Raw genomic sequence first — 21,749 nt, 5'->3', positions numbered from 1 at the left:
AAAAGAAGACATTTCCTAGGGGCCCCTAGAGGATTTTCTTCCCATGTCATTGGCTAGAAATGGACTCCATAGTCTTATCCTAGAGCAGATTCATCCTCTGGGCAGGGAATAGGGCCTCATCTTCTGAAGACCATGGCTAGGAAGAGGAGAGAAGATAATGGAACAAAACCAGGATTCAGTTAGGAAGGAAGAAGCAGGGACAGAACAGGTGCTGGATCAGCAACCAGTGGTATGTGCCACATCTTATGCCCGAGCTGGGCCCTCAAGTCTCTCCATGGTAATAGGTTCCATAGACACTTTCCAGATCAGTCTTCATAAAGTACAGCACTGGCAGTTTTCTGTTGTTAGAGAACTCCGTGTCAACACCTCAATATGGCCTCCAAGACACTCTACAATTCACTCCAAACTCCCCTACTCTTAGGCCATATTCCCATGCAAGACTCTGTCTTTTCAGGGCACCTCCTCTTACCTCCCCTGCACCACTTCTCCTGTATCACCTCTATCCTGTCCCCAAAATGATACTTCTAAAAACAGAGATCTGAACTACACTGTCTTACTTAAAACAATGTCTTAATGACGTTTAAATTCCATTGCATGGCATACATAGCCTTTCACAAACTAGATTCTACATGTCTTTCCAGGCACTTTCTCTATTAATCACTATGTCCATCCTCACCCCCTCCCCTGACACTCTAACCACATAGGAGGTTCTCACCCTTCCCAAACACATTATGTTCTTTTATGCCTTCATGGTTTATCATATGTTGTGCTCATTGTCTGGAATATATTTCTCATCTTTTTCCATCTGGTAAAGCTCCACTCATCATTCAAAGCCCAGATCAAAGTTCATTTCCTTTATAAATGCTTTCTCAATTCCGCAGGTAGAAATAATTTCTTCCTCCCTGGTTGCTTCTAAAGAGTTCTATTACATTAGTTAATACACTGTGTGGTAAAAATTTGCACCCATGTCTTCCACTGAGGTGTTTTTCTATAACAGATTATTATTATTATCATCATCATCATCAACATCATTATTATATTATTGTTTGTGCCCTCAGCCCTAGTGCAGAGAATATTCTCAATAAAAGTTGGAGGGTGATCTATCTAGAATACCCACTCTGTCTGAATTCTGCTCACTCTTCAGGGTCTATCTCTTCTAGGGCTTTGTTGTTATTCCCTACCGATGAGAAGTTTCCTTCATTCAAATCCCCATAACTTTGATTTGTGCAATTAAGTCGTTCATATCCTGTCTTGTCTTACTGTTGCCCTCCCCGCCCCTCTCTCCCCAACTAGCCTGTGGGTTCCTTTGGTAAAGCCTGTGTTTCACTATTCTGTGGCTCTGTTCCAATTCACAGTGTGGCACCAACTCCCAGTGTGCTTTGCTAGTATGTGTGTGTATATAATCAGTTGTTTCTCTTTCATTTCAGCTTTAGGGTCATATTATTTGTGGATTCTTAGCTTTAGAGAGTAGGAAGTTAGAAAAAAAATAGTTAAACAAATGTGTTTGAGAAGCCAAATATTTCTCAAATATCCTAGGTGAAGGGGGATCTTGTACGTATTCTGTGGTTAGCTCTAGAAGTTCTATAAGAATTTTTGAAAATATTTTTTAGATAATATACAAACATCCTTGGTGTTTATGATTTTTGAAAATATACAAACATCCTTAGTGTTTATGATTTTTTTTTTTTACTAAGTCTTATCACAAGATTCCTTGCTCTCAATGGCACTGTGTTTGTGATCTTGTTGAGGTCAACAAATCTATTCCAATTTTCAGAGACTTCTCTCAAGTTAAAGGTAGATGAGCTACCAACAGATGTTTATTTCAGAGGGTGCTGAAAGAATTGATCTCCTTTAAAAACCACCATTAGATCTAAACACAGTTGCATTTTATTAATATATGGCAAGTTTGTAGTCACCAGTGATTATGTCTGTCTTACATCAAACAACCAACTGACTTGGTTGATTCAGTGAAGAAAAAATCAACCAACTAATCAAGCTTGAGAAACACTCAAACTTCCCAGAAACCAATGTTTCCTAAGATTCTATTGTTCACATACCAACTGCCCATGTACCATATCTGCGTACTGCCTACATTGTAACAAAATTAATAATTCTTGGAATAAAACAATCATAAATTTAATACCAACATCATTTGTCATAAACAAGAGGTAATTATTTTAAAAAAGCAATAAAACATAACAATGTGATTGTAACTCTACCTGGAATGTAGGAAAGCCTCAGTTTCTGAGGCCTGCTTTCTTTTTTAAAGATGGCAATTAACAAAAGTAAAGAATTGAAAAAAATGCCAGACTAAGGAGAAGGACTGAAAAGAATTTTAATAACACATAGCCTTCCCTCTATGTAATTCACTTAATACTATTCCTTGTTACTATGCCCCTCTGAAAATCACCTCCATACCATGAGTGACACCAGCTTGCATTTGGGAAATAAAACCATAACTAAAACAATTAACTGGTGGATTAAAATTAAAGTTTTTAAAGCAGTGTTCTGGTTTATGATCATGTGTTTTGCATGATTACAATGTATTTTGCTAAAGACAATACTTTACCATTTTTGAAGGATTTATAATATTTGACTAAGTGGGTAATATTCAGGAGCTAAAATCTGAAACTCAATTTTACGAGAAAGCAAGTTACACTTCAGTTAGACTTTGGAAGAAAGCACAATGAAAAAATGTAAGTGAATCTAGAAGATTTCCCTATTTCAATTTACACCTTAAGAGCATTTCTCTTATTGGGCATTTAATGGTGCATCAAATAGAAGGCTTACTTCTGAAAGAAGTATAAAAAATTAAGTGTTTTTTATCTCCTTTATTTCCTCCAGAACCTAAAAGAGAATTAAAGACTCTTACTTGAAGATATCTCTTGGGAGTGTATTTTCATGCATCAGCCTTCATTTAAATCATTCTGAGATTTTTCAAGTTCAAAAATTCATCTCCAAAAAACTTTCTTTGTTTAGAGGATATTCAGAGCTGCAGCAATTCAACTATGGAATTCTGGAACTTTTACTCAGCACCCAGGTGGGCTGGAAGAAGGCAGCACCAGGTAAAGCCCATGTGGCCAGGGCTTTACAGCTGTGGAAGCTGGGATGGCAGAGCACAGTTTACTTGGTAGAGGCAGATAGTAAGGGCAGGTCTCTACCACTGCTAATCTATGTCACAGAGTGACACAAGCAATCAGGATTTCAGCTCCCAGTAAAGGAATTAAGAATAATAGAGGTTTTTTCTTCTTTCAACCAAAGCGCAGTGTCCTTTTCATGGGCAACTTTGGACCAACTTACTCCCTGGGCTAGGGTGCAGTAGATGACTCTTAAGTGCCGAATCTATTTTGGTACTTAGTTAAGGATTCATTAGGAGGGCTCAGCCTTAGAGGGACCAGGAATTGAAAAGAACACATATCCATCTAAGTGGGTTAGGTTGTTAGGGAGCAGATGCAGCTGTAGGCAATGGGAGAAGACCAGTTTGTCCTACAGGTTAGAGACTGGAAAGAGGGGAAGGCATAGGCAACCAGTAGACATCAGCAGGGCCAGAGAAGTTCAAGTATTACAGCAGGTGGGCAGAGCAAGGCAATGGGAAGTCTAAACTCTCACAAGCAGGTAAGCAGATGGGCAGGTCAGAAACGACTGGTGGGCTGGGAACAAGACTAAACCTACAAGCGCTGAGTTGAGTACACTGGTGAGAAGTGACCTTTGAGTGGCTAGGAATAAGAGCAGGGAAGACCATAAGGCTGGGCAGGAATAAGTACTGGGTGGGGTATCAAGGCTGTCTTGGGCATAGGAACAAGGCAGGGACCCCCAGAAGAGGTACAAGAGGAGAGCTTGGTCATAAAAAAAAAGAGGCAAAAATCCATTTATTAGAACTGGGGCAGGGATAGCAGTCAGAGGAATTCAGTAAATGAAAGGAAGTGGAAAAATTAAGCCATACCCTAAACGATCTGAATATCTGAGTTTCTTCTTTTCTGTTAGTATATTTGATCTCTCCTTTGTGTTGGAGGCTTTCCTAGAACATCTGATGATCCTTGGCCACCAATCAACGTTTAAGAACAAGGCACTGAAAGCTCTGTGTGCAGGCACAGAGGTTATCAACTGATGAGACTCATTGTGAAATAATCAAGATGGAAGTCAAATACTTTGGGTGAGACTCTCAGACATCGGGATGTGGAAATCTCTTCTCAGGTGACATTCATTTCTTCAAAGAAGAGTCTTCTGCCTGAGAAATAAATATCTGGAAGATAAACACAGAGCAGAAAAGGGACAGGGGTCCTACTATTCAAATGCAGACTCTTTCAATCCCTCTATGATCAGCCCATATCTCATACATCTTCTTCATGCCTCCATGCCTGAAGTTTTCCCCATTTAATGCTGCTTGAGACTAAATCTCAAATCTCCTGCCCCTGGCAAGAGTGTAGGTTAACCATAGGCTATCTTTGGCGCAGAAAGAGATGTAAGAGCCCAGTCACTCTACTTCTAGTCTCTTAGGGATTCTGTGATGGCAATAAGCTCACTTTTCATTAGCACTTTACTTTGGAGGTCCTGTAAGTTATAGCTTCCTCCCCTCTTTTGAGCCACTTACCACTTCTTCATCTTCTTTGTGTCTCATAAAAAGGTTGAGATCTTTCATCTCCTGATTTTTCTTCTGTTTTCTTTGTCTTTGAGGCTTTGTAGTCTTCTCTTTACTAGCATATTATTATGCAGTTGAGAATAATTTAAGTAGTCATCCTTAATAAAAACTCCCTTTAGGTAACAATTGACAGTATGAAAAGTGAAGACTTCGTACTTAGAAGGGTAGCCTTTATATTTACTGTAAAATTAAATGAGTAGACACATAGATAAAGTTATTGTAACAGGTCTTGATGTAAAAGAATGGCTCATAGTCATTCTGATAGCCCTTGGAGAACAAGAAAGAGTATTCTAGAGCCTAGTTAGTGGTCTTAATTTAACTCTCCATTGGGTATGAATGGGACTGGACTAACTAGGCAGAGCAAACCCAGATTGTCTTCAGAAGATTAGCTTTACCTGAATTACCAACCCATCTCACCTCCAGTTGATACCTTCCATTACTTGCTTTTGGATACCTTCCATTACTCTTATCTCCCCTCGAAAAAAGTTTGCCCATTCTCTGGTAATTACCCATACTCATGGTGACCATACCTCAGAGGTACACAATAAGATGCACTTTATCCGACTGAATTATTGATGAATGATCCCTAAATGCTACTGGTGCCAGGTGCCTAGCTGGCTATATGTGAATAACTTTGGCAGTCTGTTAAAAATAATAAAATTGAAGATCCCACTCCCATGCCTAGAAGAAGTGACTCAATAGGTAGAGTACATAGGATTTCATGAAGGTAATTCTGAGTTACTATGATAGAACAGTCCTTTCATTGATTTATTCATACTTATCTATATTGTTCATTTGCAGATAACCAGTGCACTAGGCATATAAATATGAATAGACAGTCTTTGCCTCTGAAGAATTATTATTTAGTAGATGATATAGACTTAATAGAAAGAATTTTAATTAAAGTCAATGTGCAATTATGAGGACAATGTGAATCACCTAAAGTATTGTAGACATTTGAAAGAGTCATAAATGACTTAGAGGGGACCAGGGAAGGTGTTGTAAGGAGGTGGTCACTCAGTTGGGCTTTGAAGAATAGGTGAAATTTCCATGGGCAGGAGTGAAGAGCACTTGAGTAGGTTTTTCAGGCATTTTCCCAAAAGAAAGTGCTCAAAATAAAAATTATGTCGTACTAGATTTATTTTCATTTTTATATATTCTGTGTTGATGAGCATAAATAAATATTCCAAGTCAAATATTTAAGTTTTTGGATATTGTCAACAGCTTTAATTCATATTAGTAATCATTATCACATATTTACTAAGTACCCATTGTCTATTGAAATCTATTAACTGATATAGGACAAATTACAACAATAGCATAAAACTTGTCTACCTTGGGGAAGCTAGGAAATTATAAGACATAGAAACATTAACTTAAAAATACTCAATATTTATTAGTAAATATATTGATAATCTTCCATATTCTTTCAACTTGATGCACCTCTCTGCTAATTAACATGTAGACTGACTCTTCTTGTAGATCACTTTTTGGATAAAGATGAACATTTTTTAAGCTTTTATTTTAGTATCATCAATCAGCAATGCTTCCTCCTGTAATAACAGGGAAACATTTTATACTCTCATTTCCTTATCCCATTTATAGTTAAAAATCATTTTTAAACTTTCCCTTTCCTCTCAAAGGTCCCATTTCATCTCTTGCATTGCTTTTCCAATTTTATTGCAATATGTCTTTGCTATTTCTTGGTAATCTTCACTTTCTTTATTAGTTTCAAAAACAATATGCCCTTTATATTAGCCTCAAGCTCTTCTTTCAGTTAAAGTACAAAATTAGTTTGGAATTTTTCCAGAACTTTTTCAAAGAAAAATGCTATGATAGCATTAGTGTGATGCACTCTGTATATCATCATTAAAATGATTAAAACTGTTATAAAGCACATTTTTGTGCTCAGTGGTGTACAAAGCAATGGAAATTATTGCTATTCTCTAGAGAATCTAATACTGAGGAGGATGAATCAGTAAAGGACATAATTTGTGAGCAAAAAATACATAAACAAAATAATACAGTTGTTATGGAAAATAAAGTCTAGGCATTAATGAAGAGAAAGTGTTGCAGGATACACTTGGTTTCAGAGACCATATACACAGAAGGGTGGCTTTATTATGGGATACACATGATGATCTTCTCTTTTCCTTTTGACTCCACTTCAATTATAGCTTCTCTTTCTCTGCATACCGCCCTCTCTTTTCTTCTCTTTCCTTGCACATGTCTCTTTTCCTTCCCCCAATCTCTTCTCCACTCAATGAAAGAACAATTCCCCAGCCTTTTTTGGTCCTAAAAAGAGCATTTACTCTTTTCTCAAGTTGGTCCTTGCCCAGGATGAAGAGGCTTCTCCACTCCTAAATGGCTACTCTGGGTACTCCTGTTCAGTCCCAGTCTCAGCTAGCTGGGGTCTCTGCCTTCCAAAAGCACCACCAATTCCTCACTGAGAGCATGAAAGACTGACATCATGGTGCAATAGAAAGAACTGGGAATCAGGCACCATGAGTTATAAGCCCAGCTCTGTCAACAGCTACTTGTATGGCCTTATACCAAGCTGGGTCTGAACATTCTTATCTATAAAATGTGGAGGTTTGTGGCAGGCTAAATAATGCCCCCTCCCCCTGCAAATATGTCTACATCTTAGTCCCTGAAACCTATGAGTGTTACCTTATATGGCAAAGGGGACTTTGCAGATGTGATGGTTAAAGAACTTGAGATGGGGAGATTATCTTGCATTATACAGGTGGACCTGAGATAATCACAACTGTTCTTATCAAAGGGACCCAGAAGAAGTCAGTCAGAGGAGAAGCCAAGGCGATGATGGAAACATAGATTGGAGTGATGCGATTTGAAGATGAAGGAAGTGTTCACAAGCCGATGAATACAGGTGTCCAATAGAAGCTGGAAAAGAAGCGGAAACGAAATCTCCCCTCATGTTCTCCAGAATGAACCAACCCTACGGCCACCTTGACTTTAGCCCAGTGAAACTGATTTTGGACTTCTGGCCTACAGAACGGTAAGAGAGTAAATCTGTGTTGCTTAAAGCCACTGAGTTTGTGGTAATTTGTTATAGCAACCATAAGAAACTAATACAAGGTTGCACTAGGTGACTTTTATGGCTGCTTCTAACTTTAATTGCTACTTCATAGCTATGACCCATTGCTAAGTGACACAGACTTTGCAACACCTGGGTGCCTTAACAGATCTTGTTTTCTGTTTGTGTTTCTTTGTTTTTTAAAATAAAAACATTGTTTGATGAGACAGTTTACAGGTATTGCTTGTTCAAAACAGCAGGTGCATTTGAAGAAAGGCAATTGAAGAAGAGTCTCTGCAGTTTCATGTGAGATTTTGTTCCAAAAGGAATTGGTAGTCAGAGAAGAGCATTCATCTTCCCCCAGAACCTGACCCCAAACTACCATCCAAATTCTTCTCTCACTACATCCTACTCTCCAGCCCCATCAGTCTTCTCATCACTTCCCAAACAGGCTCTTCTGTGTCCCCATTTCTTTGTTGGTACTTAGCATGAAATGCTGTCTCCCCAAATCTGCCCAAAACTCCAACCAAGTGCAAAGCCATCTCGAAATCTCTCTCTGACCACCCAGGTCACATTTAATCTTTTCTTCCCCTATTCTCTCCATGTATATCATTTGTCCTACTTCTGTTCAGACTCTTGAATCCATCTTCTACTTAGTGCTTACACCTCACTCTCCTCCATTAGACAGAAGGAACGTTGAAGGTAATGTCTATGGCTTATTCATTTCCATGTTTCCTGAGTGTCTACACGGTGTTTTCAGTGTCTACACAAAGTAGATGGTCCATGTTTCTTGTATTAAAGTTACAGAGGACTAGAGCTGAAGAACCAATTATTGTTGCTTTTCATAAAGATACATCTTAGTGCAAAATTCTTCCATAGGAAACGTTGTGAGGAACATTTATTTATAAGTGCTCCCTATCTTTTCACCTTATTTTCCACAGTGTTTTACTTTAGTGTAAACTTCCTAGGATTACCCCTCCTCTGACATACCATGAACAAGTAGGAAAAAATTAAACAAATCTTACTTGCATTTTTTTTTCCAATAAAAAGATTAAAAGTTAACTCAGGAGCTAGAGAAAGAGTAAAGAGTTTTGTTAAAGCACAATACATTGCAATTACAAGAAGAACATAATCCCTTCTGATTTACCTTTACCCCATCATTCCTCCTCTTCCTTGAAATTCAGAATTAGGTGCATTTTAAGAACTAAAAAACTATTTTAAAGTGTCAGGAGTAATCACTGATAATACCTCTTTACCCCCTTGTTCCAAACCAAATCCTAATTAAGTAAAGCTTGTCAGTAGAGCCTGAACAGTAAAAGCAATTTATTCCACCTGCTTTATATTAAACCATATCCCAGTATGGATTTGATGATGGAGAACCAAGAGGTGAAATTAGTTCACTCCAGAAATACCTTCTGGTGGTAGAATGCTTGTCACTTTACTCATTTCCTTAATCACAGTTGGTGATGATGCCAAACCCTTCATTTGGATAACTAAGGGAGCTTAACTGTTAAATCCTCAGTACACCAAAAAAGGAGACAAGTAGGTAGTACCAAAGTGCCTATCATTGTTATTTTTCAGACAGGTAAATAGATCCAAAGGTCAAATTCTCATAGTATGTCTGTGAACAAAACCACAAAGAGGATGAGGCTAATGGATGCCCAGTCTTGTTTTATTATCACTTGCTCGATCAATACAGTCAACTAAAAACCCCTGACTTGTTTGAACAGAGGTACATGAATTCACACGTGTTGGATTTAAGCGGCAGGGATACTGGAGAAGATCCTACGTTAGCAGCTGTTTAGATTTAGCAGCATCAGAAATAATTTTATCTTTATAAACAGTGAATGGATACTAGTTCTTTAAAGAAAAAAAATCTGCTAATTCCTCTGACGGTAAAAGAACATCGATGGAATGCTACTATCTACAAGTAAACAAACAAACCTCTCAGACTAAACCCAGGTCACCCACACATACTAACATCTTCTTTCATTATTGGTCTTCAGGGACACGATGGATGTTCTAAGTGTTTTCCGGCCCCTTCTCCTCTTTAGGACACAGGTCAGGACAGTACAACCTCAAGACTAAGCTTTGGGATGAATGTTTATACTACTGCTCCCAGTTCCCATTAAAAGAATTACAATGATATTGCAATCTGAATACTTCTGGAAAAGGCCTAAGGGGAGAGGCCTTTATTCAAAAAAGAACTAGTAGCTAAAGCACGACAGAATAAAGAGTGCCTAGTTCAGAAAATCTGGCCAAGTCAGTGCATTCCATATAAAATAAATTACATCTGTTGACTGGCAAGAAAAAAAAGAAATGTAGGAACTAGTTGTATATGTAAATTTTCAATAAAGTTATATAGATTCTGGTTTAGTTAATTATTCTATTGTTCTTTAGTACCTTAAAAGTACATTTAAAGCAAGTGTTTGATCTGTATATTTTGAGGACGGAAAGGCCCAGATCTGGGATAGGAAACTGCCAGGCTAGAAATGGTTCTTGGCAGAATTCCATCTGGCCATTGACTGATTTTCTAAAATTAAGTGTTCCTTGCTTCTATCCCTAATTATTTGGATGAATCAAATTTGAGAGAAAATAAGCATGTCATCTCAGACTTCATAATACTGGGTGTAGTCAGACATGTAATTTACAACAGGAAGTACATTTCTGAAACTTTCATAAAAAGCACAAAGTCAGGACAATGTAAGTTCAAATTTTGATTATGTCATTTGGCCTATGTGCCCCAGGGCAAGGAACTTAAACTCTCTGAGTCTCAGTCTCCTCATCCATAAAATGGGAATAATAGTGCTTCTTTGCAGTGCTAAATAAGACAAAATATGTCATCAAGTCCACACACAACCTGTAGATACTTCAAAAGTGGTAGCTATTATCAGGAGTCTTGGGGGAAAGCAGCATTATTTATATAATGGATACATAAAATATCCTTTAGAATATTTTAAACTCCTTGAGCTTTAATATATTGCCTTGTGTAAACTGTCAGACCTCATATCTAGCAGGCACTAAATAAATACTTGTTAATTTGTTTAATTATATATTTTCTTCAAAACAAAGACGTTATGCCAGCTTTTCCCCAGAGCTTCCATTTCCCGTGCTTTATTTATTAATTTCATTGACATCTTTGGAATCAGTTTGCCACTAAATGGCAAAGAGAAAAACAGCAACAAAAACCATTCTGACCATAGAACAACAAATGAGCCTCAGCAGAAAAGAAAAGAAGAATCTAAAGCAGGCCAGGCTGTCTTGGGAAGGTTGGTCTTGACTGTCTGTGTTGAGAAGAAAGGTAAGGTAATGGAATGCAATGGGGAGTGGGGGATAAGCCCGGGTAATTTCAAGTTCAGCTCTAAGGAAGTCATAAATATTTAGCAACAGAGCCAGAACTAGAACCAGGGTCATCAGATTTGGACAGCAGCATCTGAGATCATGAGTCACCATCCACAGTTGGCTAAACTCTCTACCATGCGGCCTCCAGCTGGGAGCTTTGGCGAGATCCATCGCCCCTCCTGATCTGTTTCCTTATCTGTTCATTGAGAGGGTTGGACTAGATGAACTCCCAGGTCCTTTCCAGTATTAATAGTCTATGTACATATGTTTCTATATAATACAACTTGGTTCCCTAGATTATAAAACCTTACATTTTTGATAGTGCTTTAGAGTTTACCAAAAGCTTTTGAAGTTACCATTCTACTTGACCTTCACAACTATTTTGTAAGTCATATATTTTCATCCTGCAGTTTTACAGATGAAGGAACTAAATCTCTGAGAGATCAAGCGAGTCAGTCACAAGATTTGCTAGCAATGGAATTTTGCGCACACTCAAGCCTCACAATAAGCTGAGGGGTTTGGTATTAAAAGTACAAGTATGTAATATACAAGAAAAAAAGTGCAAGTAAGTCAAATAGAAAGGGTTGGGGTGTGGCGGGGAGGTTGGAGAGGAGAAAATACAACACAGGTTGAAATAAAAGGCTAAAAGCCCAGAAGCACTTGCACAAATTGCCAAGGGCAAGTAAAGACTTTTTTAAAAACAAAGAAGAGGTGGGCCCACTGCTTGAGAGATGGCATAAAATTAACAGACAAGAAAGGATGAACGAATTCTCTCCTATTTTCTTTCTGCCTTAGAAAGAGAGTATCTTTCAACTGGAAAGTATAGAACATAGTAAGGCTTTGAGATCAAAATAGTGGAGGAAATAATAAATGCATTTAAAAATCTGCCCTATTTATCCAGGGTCAAGTTCCCAGGCTCAGATGAACTACCTCAAGTTTCTGAAAGGATCCATATCGTGATCAAACGGCCTATTTCTATAATTTCAGCATTTATAGAAACTAAAGAAATGCTGGAAACCTAGAGATAGACAAATGTCCCAATTTTTTTAAAAGGCAGTTTCCAAAAATTACTGACGAATGTTTGACATCAATCTTTAACAAAGTTCTACAAAGGTTAGGTTGGTTAAACAGATGATACGTAGAACTTACCGAAGGAAGTGCCAACCAAAGAGAGCTCCCATTGGTTGACCAAGAATAAGTCAAGGTCAACTAGCTTCATGATGAAGTTATTAGAGTATAAGTTTAGAAATGCTATAAATGTGGTATATATTCATTTCTAAAGGTACTTGGCAACTTTTTCTTTAATATCTTCATAGAATCAGCTACATGATAGTGCAGTTAGTGAATTCATAATAAATTGAATAATTCACAGAGAATTGATAAATATTGATTAATCACATTTGCACATGAGACAAAGAAGAATAAACAATATGTCAAAAGACAGATCAAGATTTAAAAAGATCTTGAAATGCTGAAATTATAGGTCTAAATGTTAATAGGGATCAGTGAAAAGGTACACTTAGGTTCTAGGAAATAACCTAGACCTCGTGGCTTTGAGAAATTTGAAAATTTCTTCGGTGGTAAGGACCTCATGACCTTCAGTCCTAAATTCTTTGATTATATGAAGTATAACTGTATGCATATGCATAGAAGGGCACTAGTGCTGAGAGCTATAGGTCCCACCTTCTATGAGGGACTGCCGGATCAGATACTGCACTCCCAAAACAAAGGATCAAGGAGAGAGCCAGCAGTAAATTCTCATTATGTGGTTTTGACAGTGAGATGGAAGGAGAACTACTGTGATAGTAGTGGGTCTTTGTCACATGATGAATGTTTTATAACTGGCCTGTGGCCTTTGTTAGAAAATATGTCACATTCTTAGCAGGGAAAAAGGAAGATGTCCTGAATGAACGAACAAACAAATGGCTGAAGACACAGTACAGCTTTCTGACATTTTCCCCTTCCCCAAAATGGGTTAGTAACAGTCAGAGCTCATAAAAGAATACCCACAATCTTCCAGAAACCTAGATTTTATTCAGAAGGCTGGTCCCCTCGTTTCTGAACTCCCTTAATGTTGCCCTTTGGCACTCTGGCCCTCAGGACCTTGACCAAAGAGTCTTGGTTTTTATTTCTACTGGTTTTGTTTTGAAAAATTCAAGGCAAGTAAGAATTCTTAAATATAGTACTCAGTGTCCTCCTAAAAATCTGCTGCTGGTATTTATTCTCTGTTGACACGCTTGTGGGAGAAAAGGGCAGCCAGTGAAGCACTGATGCTGAGCGCGGGAGCCCAGGAAGGCTGGGTGGGAACAAGGATCTGTCCCGTGTCACAGTTTTGTAACTCAAACAGCAGAAGAGAAGCATGAGTGCGCCTGTAGGTTCCCAAGAGGAAAGGAGGTGTATGAGGGGAGGACTCATGACCTTCCACTTACAAAGAGCTAATCATATACTTTACAGTACAGCATAGCAAATGTTTTTGGTTTTTTTTCTCCTGTAGAGAAATTTGACCAAAAGATACCCAGGGAAAATATACAGTCAGGGAAACCCATATTTATGTAGATGAGGCTTCATCTTCATGTAGGATGAGCACTGAAAAGTTTAAATTCTTTTATACAGTTTGTTTACAAGACCCTATTCTGCATGGCTGTTTCAGAGGCCATTGGCCTGCAGACTCAGACCCTGAGGACTAAGGGACAGCAAACTTTCTCCCAATTCTGGGTAAATACCCACGGAAACACCCACACATATTCATACATACCATACCATACACATTCTGCTTCTAACTATCTGCAGATTTGATTTACTTTTAAGTATCTTGTAAAAGATACTGATCATCTGATTTCATGATCCCAAATATTCAAATTTCAGAATATAATTAACAATGTTGCTCAATACACATAGCCATAATAAATAAATGTGTAGTTAAAAAAAAAAAAAAGGAGTTACAGGAAAAGCTGGAATAATGTTTGTTTTGGAGAAAAGACCAGTTTTTCCCAATTCCACAAAGATTCTTCCAGCACCTGTGTTCCAGGTGCTTCCAGCCCCTGCAAAGTATCCACAGAAGAGGACAGAGTCGGTGCCTTACAGGAGAAGCAAATGTGCTGCTGCTGCAGGTTAGGCCAGGCTCTCCACCGCTACCGCGCACAGGCGCAGCGGGGAGGGCTCCCAGCAGGGCATTCTCTCTAACTCTCACGGCAGTTCTGCAAAGCAGCTACTCTTAGCCTCATTTTAAAGACGAGGAGACTGAGACTCGGCGAGGGAGGCAACATATCTGAGTCACACAGCCCAGGAGACATAAACACAGTCGAGCTTCCATCTGTCCACCTCCAGAGTCTGTGCTCTCCCTTTTATACCACGTGTGCCCCCAGTAACTACAATACAGATTAAAATATCAAAGTGTGATAACAGCAAAACAAAGACCTGAAAAGGGTGGGAAAAGAAAGCAATCCTGGCTGGTTACCTGGGACCAGGCAAGCCTTTGTGAAGACTGAGGCATTTGAAACAGGCTGAAAAAAGTAGAATGTCAGCAAGTGGAGATGGGGGGAGTATGATAAAAACCTCTAAACTATGGCCTGAAATGCACGTTGGACTGCAGATTCCGTTCTTTCTTCTAACTTTAGGTAGATAAAAATTATTATCATTCTTCAAGCTTATGATTTATTATCCTACAAGAGTATAAAGGCTTTTCATCTTTACTGATACCATGTAAAGAAAATGAACTAGAATTACAAGGAAGGTTTTAAGTTTGTGTCACATGCCTTATAATTTAAGAATGGTGGTCTGGACACTGACACTAGTAAGAAAAGAAAAGAAAAGAAAAAAGGAAAGAAAGAAAAGAAAGAAGGAAAGAAAGAAAGAAAGAGAAAGAGGGAGAGAGAGAGAGAGAAAGAAAGAAAGGGAGGGAGGGGGGTAAAGAAAAGAAAAGGGAAGGAAAAAAAATTTAAAAGACATCTCACATTCAGTAGCTAGAGAATTTAATTCAGCTTTTTCTTTTTAAGGTCATGCTGTCTGTGAACAAGAGATCAGAATAATGACCCTTTGAGGACTCAGTCCTTGAATATATGCATAATGAAGCCTTGAAAGTAAAGACCAAAAAGACTAGCCTGCAGGGTTTTTTTTTTTTCTTATTTTACTGCATGTTATGCAACCAGGAAATAAAATAATTCATATTTCTTAGTTATGAAAAACTACATATAGATGTTATTCCAAACAATAAAACCAAACCAGGGGCAATTAATAGGAATTGGGCTTGTTTTTCCACATTTCTCAAGGATATGTGCATTCTCATGGACATATACACTAGCAGATTCTGAACCCTTCCCTTGGTCTTCTGGGCTAAATAAAACTTAAGGCCCTGCATCTACTACCTGTGTTTTTTTTTATAATCAACACAAGACCAATGTCATCAGTTTATTCTAAAGTGAAACTCTCAAGATTGTGAAGAAGCTGGTCGAGATTGAAGGGGTAATGTTCACAATGATATCTGGAAGAGGGGGGAGAGGGTATGGGCTTTGGAAGAAAAGAAAAAAAAGATTTAGACCAGCAAGTACAAGGGGATGAGTACTTACCACGTTACACTGAGATTCACACAAGAATACAGGTTTTAGAAGAGATGCTAGATGACAGGATGCCAGGTCAAGGTGAACCGGAGCTCCTGTGGTCTCCTCAAGCTTCCAGCCTTTGGGATAGGCTTACAGTGTTATTGCTATGGTCTGAATGTTTGTGTCCCCCCAAAACTCACATATTGAAATCCTATGCCCAATGCTATGGTATTAGGAGGTGGGGCATTTGGGAAGTGATTAGGTCACAAGGGTGTAGCTTTCATGAATGGGATCAGTGTTTTTATAAAAGAGACCCCACAGAGCTCCCTAGCGCCTTCCACCATGTGAGAACACAGGGAGAAGTCAGCCATCTGCAACATGGAAGAGGACCTTCACAAGAGCTCTACCATGCTAGCACCCTGACCTCCAGAGAGGAGATTAGTAGATGATAATTCAGTTCAGAGCATGTCACTTCAGGGCTTGAGACACTCATAGGATATACAGCGGGAGCTATCAAGCAAACAGTTAAAAATATAATGTAGCTCATGGAAAAGTTCGAGAAAATTACAAAATCAAAAGAACAAGTTTGTTGCTTCTACTATAGTTATTAATAACAATCATTAGGAGAGCAGCGACTTGAAAAATGGGTTGGACATAGCCAGATTCTTTTTAGGAAGAATAACTCTGACAATACCATGAAAGAAGGAATGGAAAAGAATATAGAGGTGGGAATACTAGGTTACTGCAGACATCCATCTGGAGGCGGTGAGGGATTAATTCAGAGAGTGGCCACAGGAATGAAGTGGGATGGTCAAATTTGAAATTCATTTTAGGGCAAAATTTCTAGGATTCGGCAATGAAAAAATTGGGGTAGGATGTGAGAGAAAGGGAAGCATGAAGATGTCCCTAAGATTTCTAACTGAGAAGAACAGGTAGGTAGACATTATTAACCAGCCCAGCAAAAGTCAAAGTTTTCCTTTGTTCCTTGTTCTTTCCTTTGTACTTATATACTACATGTCCCCTAGGCTCTGACAGGTTTCAAAGATATTGGGCCCAAAGATAATCCTGCTGGTCAGAAGAAAATAAATCACTCGCCTTTTTAAATACGTACAATTTCCAGTCCAAGAATAAATAGCTTGTAGTGGTTGAAAAAGAGATTTAATAAATCGTGTCCTGGGACTGAAAGTAGTGATTCACTACTAACGAATGATGCTATTGTTTAACTCCATCACTCATTACCTCATTAGTCTACACAGTGTCTCTTACAGGTCTCCACTTCCCTAAGTGGAAGGTAATGCAGATCGGCTCATCCAACTCTACTGTGGCCCATCCATCTCCATTCCACCCCACTTAGCATCCCAGAGACTGAAGAGCTACAGACCTTTTGTCATTTGCCAGATTTCCTTACAGCTCTAGTTTCCTTCCAAGGTCGAACTTCCACCAAGCAAACCTAACCACCCAGGATTTGGAAGGCAGAGGCCACTCTGCCACCCCTGCTACTTCTAGTAGCATCATTGCAGTGGTGGCATTTGGTTTTCTTGTCTTTTCTGCAACAATAGTTGCAGAGGTCTTGTTATAGGTTGAATTGTGTTCCCGAAAAATGTTGAAATCCTAACCGCCAGTACCTGTGAATGTGACCTTTATATGGAAATAATAGGGTTTTTGCAGACAATCAATTAAGATGAGGTCATTAGGGTGCGTCCAATCCAATATGATTAGTGCTCTTATAAAAGGGGGAAATTGGGCACAGAGACAGACACATGTGAACATGAAAGTAAAGATCAGACTGATGTATCTACAAGCCAAGGAATGTCAAAAGTTGCTGGCAAACCACCAAAAATTCGGAGAGAGACATGGCACAGATTCTCTCTCACAGCTCTCAGGAGGAGCCAGCACTGCTGACAGCTTGCTCTTGGACTCCTAGCTGTCAGAACTGTGACACAATACCTTTCTCTTGTTCAAGCCAAGCAGTTTGTGGCACTTTGTTATAGCAGCTGTAGAAAAATAGTACAGGTCCCAGGTCTGGTCCCTAGTTTTGTGGGTGTTGAGAGTCAGGGAATGGGGAGAGGGGTGCATCCATATTGATGATGCACATTACAGCATAGTGGACTATTCCCAGAGCTAGCAGTCACAACTTCAGGTTTTTAAATTTCCTTCCTTCTTCTTTTAAAGGCAGCAGCTACTCAGGTAGGCCAATGCAGTGGTGGTTCCTGAAAGTTCAGTCTAGAACCTGCTTCTGACTTCCCATTCCTTGAATTAAGTCCCTTTTTCTTAAACTAGGTCCAGTGGATTCTGTTAACTATCCTGACTATAGGAAACCATTACACCCCAAAGTGATTCTAGCCCACAGAAAACAAACCAAAATTCTATGTTCTCTTGGGCAATACAGTACGTGGATCTATAACAAGTATGAATAAACCAAAGCAGAGTGAAATTAGGTAGTAGGTCTAATTGAAATTACATCACAAGCTAAAAAAAAAACAAACAACAAGTCTATTCCTTCTAGAGATTTCTGTATTTGTAGGAAGAACACTGACCTTATTGCAGTAGTAAGCTAGCTGGTTTCCCTTAACTAGGTAAAATGAGGGGAAACAGAGAGAGGGGTGGGGTGGATAAGGATGGAATTTATAAATATAGGTGTAAACATTGTAAACTTTGTTAGTCAAATAAAATTTTTGGCAGTCTTGTGGTTTTGGAAAGCTCCTTTGGAGATTCTGTCATATAAAACTTCAGAGACAAATCAATCACTAAAAAACTCAGGCCCAGGGCTTACAAGATTTGTAGTCAACTCTTCACAAAAAATGTGAATGAGGTACAAGGCTAAAACTCCCAACAATATTGTTAATAATCATAATATTTAGAGTTAGTTTTTTTTAAAAGCCATAGTGCTTCCTGAGTCTAGACCTTTACTACTCCAAATGGGGTAACTGAGTCCCAGAGAGGTGAGATGACTAACTCAAAATCAAGCAAATAGTGGTCTGATTATTTGAAGGACAAATAACTAACTCTTATGTAAGAAAAAATTTGCTTTCTCAGTGCCCTCAGAAAGCATGTTTCAAGAGCCAGGTGTATATTACATGCTAATAGATATGCACAGAGAAATTTGGGCAAAGTTCTGCTTATCTAATGCTGAGAGCACTGACTCAGATGGACAGGTAAATAAAGAACATCAGATAGAGAATTCAGCTGAGCCTTCAAGGCCTAGATCAAATGCAGTCTCTGCCCTTAGCCTTCTTAGTCTCCCAGCACATGTCTGCCTCTGAATCCCAGGGCACTTCAGTCATTTCTCTGTTAGTGTATTTGTCACTTATTTTTTTGTAGCACTTACCTAGTGCCAACACTGTTCCAGTGCTTTCCTCAAAACAAGCCCGTGTGACATGTCCTAGTATTATCCTCACTTTATAGATGGGGATCTAAGGGACAGAGATAGGAGGCCACTCTGCCAAGGTGGAACAGGATTCAAATCAAGGCGAGCTGGGACCACAGTCCATGCTCTAACCCCTCCCCTACACCCCTTCTACCATGTTAAGGCTGGAGGCTTCCACGCCCAACATTGTCTTCTACCCACAAGCTTACTGAGAGCAGATTTCACTCTGAGTCATGCATATATTCCAGAGAACATTTAAAATAGTGCCTGGGGCAGACTTAGAAGTCAAATCATTAACTAAATAAATGAATAACAAATAGGTGAAGAAGGCATGAGGGCATCTAGGCTTAGACAGCAAAAATGCATCTGTGATACACACATTGGTGGTGATGGGGCTGGAGAAACACCGTCCTTTCTCTTTGGTCATTTCATTCCCATGTACTCCCTGCGTGCTACTTTCCTTAGGCTGCTGTGCTAAAATTTGTTAAAATGTCTGAATTTTAGGGGAAATAAACAATTGCAGGATGAGAGCTAGCTCTTGATGAAACTCTGAAGAAGAAATGTGACTTTGCCGCTCTCTTTCTTCCCCTTCTGTTTTCTTTTTGCCCAATATGGGTGGTCCCCATGTGAGGCGTCCTGGGCTTCACTTGATGGGTTTGGAGAGGTCACCGCTAGGCCTCCAGGAAGAGAACAGTCTGACCACAGCAGTGGGAAAATCACCTTAAGGATCTACAGGCATGTGCTATAAAATATATATCCACTCAAACGTATGATTCAGCCCCACTCAAATGTTCCCAGTAGTTTAGATTTGAACATTTGATTTACCCTTCTCTCATAAACTGCCATAAAATCACCTTAGTGCATGACTCACTTTCTTTCATTTACTCACATTTCAGTGAAGATAATTAACCTTGGCTAATAGTTCTCTTCACTAGACTGACTCAGGTGTTGTTAAAAGCAACAGGCTTACAAAATAGACAGTGGAAGACGGAGACACGAAATGCAATTTGGCTCATATGTTCTAGCACCGAGATCTAACACATTCTTATTAATTCAAGCTCTTACCTGGGAGGTGTCTCGGTCAAAAGCAGGGGCTCTGGAATCCAAGTCCTCAATTTTGGTCATTCTCATGGTAGCAGGAGTTTAAGAACCAGCAGCTGGGATAGAAAAGCAAGAAAAGCAATGGAAGTGTTTTCTTTCTATTATTATATTTTATAATAAATAGTCTGTTTGATTACCTATTTGGCTTTAAATTGCATGATTTGTTCCTCAAAAAGTTAAACATAGAATTACCATATGACCCAGCAATTTCACTCCTAGGTATGCACCTAAAGAACTGAAAACAGGTATTGAAATCAATACACGCACTTGCATTTTCATAGCAGCACTATTCCCAGTAACTAAAACATGGAAAAAGCCCAATGTCCAACAACAGATAAATGGATAAGCAAACCGTGGCATATATGCAGAGTCGAATGTTATTCAGTCATAAAAAGAAGTGAGTACTGTTACACACTACAATTCGGTGAACCTTGAAAACACACACTAAGTGAAAGAAACCAGACACAAAAGGCCACATATTGTGTGGCTCCATTTATACAAAACATCCAGAATAGGTAAATCCATAGAAACAGAAAACATATTAATGGTAGCCAGGGGCTAAGGGAAAGGGGAAATGGGGGAGTGACTGCTAATGAGTACCAGGTTTCCTTTTAAGGCAATGAAGATGCTTGGGAACTAGATAAAGATGATGATTAGATGAGATTATAAATGTACTATGATTAGATGAGATTATAAAGGTACTAACTGCCACTGAGTCGTTCACTTTAAAATAGTTAACTTTATGTTATGTGAATTTGACCTCAATTTTCAAAAATTGCATGTCTTCCCATTGAGATATTATTAATACACTAAATAAAATTATAAACAGCATTCTTTTGCAAATCAGTATGGCACACATCCTATCATACAAGGGTGATGTTCAAGATATTTAATGACCAGCAAGGAACACAAGCCCCCAATCAGAAATGACACCTCCCTTTAACAATTAGTGCAAGCCAGCTGACTGTCAGCCCTTCTTGGCCTTCAAGCAGAAAACCACTGAAGGATCATTTTCTCTAGGAGCCACGCATTGCAGGTCAGCAAGCATGACCTCACTGACTCCTTACCAACAATTTGGACTCATTTGTAAAGGGAAATTTCTTCCATTTTGCAGAAGAAACTAAAGTTCAGTGAGACTAGGCAATTTACTCAGGATCACATAAACATTAAATGGCAGAAGCAGGGCTCACCTTCAGGAATTCTTATTGCAAACCAAGATCTCTTTACTGCACAAAAGTCGTTCTTCTCAAGACAACTTACATCTAAACAACTCAACTGCTACAGATTTTTGGAAAAGATATTGGCCCTCTAAGCATTCTCTCAGATATTTAAATTATTGAAAGAAAAGGGTAGAAAATATCAAATGAAGAAACAGACCAGATTTCTTGGAATAAGCTCAATGGTACAGTTACATTAATAAAAACTAGTATCTGACAATTTAGTATTTTGCAAACATATGTAACCCTGGATATAAATGTAGCAAAAAATTACCCCCTCCCCTCCCCTTCACCACCAAATCTGATGACAGCAAAGTGTCCAGGGCAACCCTTCACTAGCAGGCAACCTGTTCAGTCACACAGGGCCCTGCGCTCAGAAATTTCATGGTTTAAAGCTCTGCTGTTGCCGCCCTGAAATTCTTAATCATTTTTGAACAGGAGGTCCTGCTTTTTTATTTTGCACTGGGCACTGCCAATTATGTAGCTGGACTTGCCAGCATCCAACTAA

General features: G+C 38.9%; 1 long non-coding RNA gene across 2 annotated transcripts in view; it reads right to left on the bottom strand.

The window, feature by feature from the left end:
* The window catches only part of LOC118905393, a 105,775-nt gene that overhangs the window by 70,841 nt on the left and 13,185 nt on the right, over window positions 1–21,749 (bottom strand). For both annotated transcript variants that reach the window (XR_005022215.1, XR_005022214.1), the window contains exon 2: window positions 19,989–20,080. This is a non-coding gene — a long non-coding RNA (uncharacterized LOC118905393). The remainder of the gene's footprint in view (window positions 1–19,988; window positions 20,081–21,749) is intronic.

This window comes from Balaenoptera musculus, chromosome 12 (assembly GCF_009873245.2).
Source record: "Balaenoptera musculus isolate JJ_BM4_2016_0621 chromosome 12, mBalMus1.pri.v3, whole genome shotgun sequence".
NCBI lineage: Eukaryota > Metazoa > Chordata > Mammalia > Artiodactyla > Balaenopteridae > Balaenoptera > Balaenoptera musculus.
Note: the sequence above shows the minus strand (reverse complement) of the source record. Positions and strands in the feature narration are given on the sequence as shown.